General features: G+C 61.1%; 1 protein-coding gene across 1 annotated transcript in view; it reads right to left on the minus strand.

Moving 5' to 3' along the window:
• The window catches only part of LOC115499602 (semaphorin-4D), a 29,834-nt gene extending 25,038 nt beyond the window's left edge, over window positions 1–4,796 (minus strand). The window contains exon 1 of the mRNA XM_030293708.1: window positions 4,557–4,796. The gene's annotated coding sequence lies outside the window, so the exon portion shown is untranslated. The remainder of the gene's footprint in view (window positions 1–4,556) is intronic.
• Between the last annotated feature and the right edge of the window lie 1,204 nt (window positions 4,797–6,000).

Here is a 6,000-nt window from a genome sequence, read left to right on the forward strand (position 1 = left end):
CGAGAAGGAAGAACGACTCCGAGCAGGACACCCCGTGTGGTGCAGAGCGGGTGCTAAGGGTGCGGGGCCAGAGGCCCGGAGGGTGCAGGTGAAGCTGGAGCAAATCCTTCAGGGGACTCTAGAGGGGGCGGGGAGGCAGAGAACCCCACCCTCGCTTCCACGGCAGTCCGATGTCCCATCCCGTGCTCCACCCCACAGGTGCCCCCAGCCTGGGCACAAGCTGCCCTTCTTCCAGAACATTCTTTCGTTGACCCTGGTGGCCGGGCCTCCCCCACAGTGACACTGGCCCCAGGGCCACTCCTGCCGGCAGGAGCGCACGCTGCTTGCGCGGGCTGCTCACGCTGGTCAGTGTGAGGAGAGGAAGCATTTTTCTTAACTGCCCTGTAACTTGGACCCACCCAGATACTGCCATCCAGGGGCCCGGCGGCCGCTTGCTCCCGGCCACCCCGGGCCACCCCGCCGACGCGCTGGAGGGCGTGAGCGAGCTCCCGGTGCTGCAGCGCCAGCGGGCTTCCCGACGGCCTCAGCCGGACGCTGCCTCTCCTTCCAGAATGGGCTTTAAAAAATCCACACCAACAGCTGAAGGTAAGAGGGCCCCCACCACCCCGATGCCCTCCCTGGGGGGGCGGGGGCTGCACGGTCTGCTTTATGACATCGGAAGGGCTCGACGTTTTCCTTCTGAGCAAGCGCGCGTTGTTCGGCGGGACTCAAGCACCGTTAAGCAGGGCGCGCACCACGCGCACCCGGACGCAACGCCACCGTGTGCCGCCGCGGGAACCCGGGAGGCGGTAAGAATCACAGCCTAGGCGTCAGGACGGAAACACCTGGATAAAGTGCCATCGTGGTGGCTCTCCTGGGCGCTTCTGAGAAGCAGAGGCGTCTCGCTGGGAGCCGGGTGTCAGGGCTGTGATTTCCCGTCCCCCGTGGGGATGAGTGACACCGAGGCAGGAGCCCATCAGCGGGACGGAGTTCCGCGACGTCGCTCCCATTACCTGCACGTAACTGTGCTGGCTCACGAGGAGCGCACGGCCCCTTCTAATGTCAGGAGAATGGAACTGAGAGCCTCACTCAGGCCGTCCGCGCGCCTGTCCCACTCCTGACTGGCCCCGAAACAAGTCAGGGGCCCACAGCAGAGAAAACCGCGGACCAGCAAGTGTGCACGCGTCTGCACGTGTGTGTGCACACACGTGCAATGTGGGTGTGTGCGTGCACGGATCTACGTGCATATGACGCACGTTTGTGCGTGCACACGCATGTGTGAGCCACACACCTGTGTGCAATGCACCCGCGCACACCCGCAAGTGTATGTGCACCTGTGTGCATTCACGTATACACATACCCACATGTGTGCATATGTTCGTGTGCACGTGTACGTACACGTGTGTGTACACGCACGCGAGGTGTGCGTGCACTCTGCCACACCATAAAAATTCCGATCTGGGGTTCCCAGACGTGATCGGCGACCGCGAGCTGGGGACCCGTGAGACAGACACCAGGGGACCGACCGACCGTCTCTGGCAACAGGGGTGGGTCACAAAGGGGACACCGCTCCTCCCCCACGGAGGGCGGGGCTACCATCAGCAGCAGGGGTGAACTAGCCCGAACTGCCGGGGGTCTGTGAGGGGGCTTCCGGGTGACGGCTGTGGATAGTGTCTCAGGACCCTGTTTCGGGTCTGCCCGGGCAGGGCCGGCGAAGTCACTCTCCCTGAAAACCCCGCAGCCCAGACAGCACAGGACACGCACCTGCCCACACCTTCCCTTCCCAGCTGGGATCAGCTTTCTCACCTGCCCCCACGCTGACCCCCCACCCTGTGACCCCGGGCCCTTCTCCACCCCCTTGCCCGCCCCCAGGCTGACCCCCTCCGTCCCAGTTCCCATCCCCACCCCCATCCCTGCCCCCAGGCTGGCCCACAGCCCCCGTGTCTGCCCCCGGGCTGACCCCCCCCATCTCCACCCCCGGGCTGACCCCCCGTATCTTCACCCCCAGGCTGACCCCCCCCACCCCATCCCTTCCCCCAGGCTGACCCCCCCCATCTCCACCCCCGGGCTGACCCCCCGTATCTTCACCCCCAGGCTGACCCCCCCCACCCCATCCCTTCCCCCAGGCTGACCCCCCCCATCTCCACCCCCAGGCTGACCCCCCGTATCTCCACCCCCAGGCTGACCCCCCCCACCCCATCCCTTCCCCCCAGGCTGGCCCACACCCCCGTGTCTGTCCTTGCCCCCAGACTGACCTCCCACTCCACAGCTGCCCCCCCACACTCGCCGTGCTTTTCCCTGAATGACGCCCCAACCCCGCCCCTCCTCGCCTGCCCCCAGGCTGGCTCCCCTCCCACCCCCAGCAACCTTGCCCCACCCCTGGCTGTGGGGCCGATGTTACCACCTTGCAAAACTGGCCCTGTCCCCTCAAGACTCAGGGCGGGTGGCAGAAGCTCTTCAGTCCCACGCAGAACAGTTCACCGTTTCCCCAGAACTTACAACAAGCCCTGCGACGATGACCCAGCCCCACCGCGAGGCGTGTGCTCAGCCCTGGAGCCGGGTCCCGCTGGCCCCACCTGGCGGGACGGCCGGACGCCTGCTCACCCTCTACCGCCTCGCAGAGACAAGCCACGGGGGCGTCCCGACACGCCTCGACCCTCGTTCCCTCGCCTGACCCCGGCCACGCGTGCGCCAGGCACGGGCCTCCGGGAGCAGACGGACGGCAGTGGGGCCGTGGACTTACCAACCGGCCCACCCGTCGGAGGGCCGGCAGGTGCAGAGATGGGCGGGAGGCCTGCAGAGGGGCGGCGGGGACTGCCCCGGCAAAGAGGCCACGCCACCTGCACGACGTCACCAGACCCTCCGCACGCGGCCGTAGACAACACGTCTCCTCCTGGGACGTGTGTGGCTCCTGCAGACGTCCCCGGCCCCGGCTCAGCTCTGGGGACAATAAACCGCTCTCCTCCACTGGCCTGACTTTTCCCGGCGGCTCCTTCCGGGGCGGCCACTGGACCGTCCAGGCCGGACGCTGGCTCGTGGGGGACAGTGGGGCCGCCCTGGGAAATGGCTGGCCCGCCCCACGGAGTATGTGCCTCCCGGCCGTCTCAACGGGGCTGCCGGTGCCACGGGTCTCAGCCCCAGACGTCACCCCCAGACGGGCTTCCAGAGCGCCAGAGGACAGCACTGACACCGGCAGGTCATTTGCAGTGCCACGGACACGGGTGGAGGCGTGAGAGGCAGTTAGGGAAAACACTGGAACAGCACTGCCTTAACTGGAACCTACTCGTGTCCTTCTTTCCCAGCTTACAAAACCGTCCCACCTCCGAATGAGCCCCAGCATGCTTAACTCCCTAATATGGAAACGTAAAGGAAAATAAAATACCCACAGGGGCGCGTGGGGGGCTCAGTCGGTTAAGCGTCCGACTTCGGATCCTGATCTCGCGGCTCATGGGTTCGAGCCCCACGTCAGGCTCTGTGCTGACAGCTTGGAACCTGGAGTCTGCTCTGGATTCTGTGTGTGCGTCTCTCTCTCTGCCTCTCTGTCCTTCCCATGCTCGTGCTCTGTCTCTGTCTCTCAAAACTAAATAAAAGTTAAAAAAATTAAAAATAAAATACCCACAGACTGCAACAAGGCGGAGAGAAATTTAAAAGATGGCTTGGGGCTAGCAGGTGCCGGTGAGGGCAGGGTGGGGGTTAACAAGGGCGAGCCTCGGTTTCCTGCCCACGGAGCGCACTCCTACCTCCCAGGGACTCGGGCAGCCCTGGGGCGCAGCGAGGGCACAGGAGCCTAGCAGAGCAGCGCCCCAGCCCGACAGGGCAGGTGTAAGTAAAAACACCTATGTGGGGGCACCTGGGTGACTCAGTCGGTTGAGCATCCGACTTAGGCTCAGGTCATGATCTCACAGTTCATGAGTTCGAGCCCTGCGTCAGGCCCTATGCTGACAGCCTGGAGCCTGCTTTGGATTCTGTCTCTCTCTCTCTCTCTCTCTGCTCCTCTGCTCCCGCTTGCTCTGCCTCTCTCAAAAATGAATAAACATTAAAAACAATAAAAAAAACACATATGTGTATGACCAGGCAATAAACACACAAAGTGCTGAGTACTAGAGGTAAAGCTGTGTTCACCAAAACTGCCCCAGCAAACCGGTGAAGCAGGTCCTTGTGACAGTGCCGCGGGGCAGACCCAGGCCAGAGCGACACAGCCTTGCCAGGCCGGCCACCAAACAGAAGTCACGTAAAAGGAGGAAAGGAGATAGGGGCTTTCCTTCTGTTTTTAAACCAAGCTGGTTTTTCTCTTTCCCCTAAAACTGGAAACACATGGTTGAAATGAAGATTAATCACAAAATAGTCCCCAGCGAGGGACGCGTGGCATAGAGAACCTTCCTTTCTCCTTGGACCTCACCGACAACCCACCTGCACCCCCGGAAGAGAAAATGGAGCTTTTCAGTGCCTCCAGGGGCTGGCGGCCCAGAGACAGCCAAAAAAGAAACACAGGGCAGGCGGGGGTCAGGGTGGGATGTGGCAAGACGGGCCGTACCCCGATCTTTGCCCCCGAGAGCGCACACGGAACTGGGACCCACCTTCTGCTGGATTCCACCGAAGCTTCTACGAGGTGTCAGCTTTGCTAGGCTGGGATACAGGTGTAGAAACCAAGCGATTTTACCTGTATCTTGTGCCTCTGGAAACGTCCCTCAATCCTTTCTAGGACGGAGTCTTCAGAAATCTTGGCTCAGAAAATGACGGGAAAGGAGAAAATTGAAACACTTCAATTCCCCGTGCACGTGAGCCCAGCATCACCTCTGGAGAGGAACTGGAAAGAAACTCTTGCAATTCTTTTTAACCTCTAGGCAGCTGGCTCTGACCCAGGATGGGCGTGGCATTCCTGCACTTGTGCAAACGGGAAGGGGGTAAGTGTGCGACCGCTCGCCCATAAAGGAAGTGCAAGCCGGCCGGTCCCCAACCACTGACCTGCAGAATAAGGCAACTGAGTATGACCCACAGTCATGGTTAACCATTAGCCAAAAAAGTATCAGCTATTAACTTCAGAAATGTATCTAGAACTCCCCCTCCCCGAAACCCAGAAGTCCGGGTGGAGCCCTCAGGATGGGGAGCCGGAGTCCAGGAACATGACAAACTGTCACAGAGAATCAGAAGGGCAGCCCAGCAAGTCACGGCACAGGATGCGCCAAGGTGTAGAGGAAATCCACGCAGGAACCCCTCTATGACTGCAAGACCCAGCACGGTTTGTAAACCTCACAGTCAGATGCTAGCACCTTCTTGTGGTTGGAACAGCTTAGGTTTTCTTGTGCTTGAAAAGCTGGTACAGCCGTTTTTCTGGAGACAGACTGTGAAGTGGGAGGCGTTCGCTTGAAGCGGCCAATGCCCCGTCCCTCCCACGCGCCCCCCACCCCCCCCAGTGGGACCAGTCCCGCCCACGGCACAGAGACACGCCTGTACCTGGCTCCCACATGCCCACCTATAACACACAACGTCCAGGGTCACCTGGGGCCCCTCGCTGCTGACACGTCTTGCGAACCCCGAGCAAATGAGACCCCAGGGTGCTGGCTTCACCTGTTTGCACAGGCAGGCGGGGCACAGTGGCCACCCGGACATGCCCCAAAACACTCACGGGGACAAAGAAAGCAGATCACACGTAAGCTGGAAGTTTAGATAAACAAGATGAATGCCAAGAATTTTAAAACTGAGAAACTTCTCCCTGCTAGAAATTCAATAAGCCTGCGTCCTTTCCATAAATACAAGCCCAGGGGGCGCACTCTGCGGGTGGACAAGGCGTGCGTGGTGTTCACCCTAGTTTCACGGCGTCGAACAACCACGGCAGGTTTGGGCACCTGTGTGTATGTCCGTGTTCTTAAACGTCCTCTCACACGCTCGAGGACACAGCATCCGCCAAGGAGCTTCGACGCTGCGGTTCCTGCATAAAAATAGACGCTTCCGGCCCAGTCAACGGCCAGGCCTGGGCCCCAGTTCTCCTCACCACGCCTGTTCTTTATTTCTTGACAGAAG

This window comes from Lynx canadensis, chromosome D4 (assembly GCF_007474595.2).
Source record: "Lynx canadensis isolate LIC74 chromosome D4, mLynCan4.pri.v2, whole genome shotgun sequence".
Lineage (NCBI taxonomy): Eukaryota > Metazoa > Chordata > Mammalia > Carnivora > Felidae > Lynx > Lynx canadensis.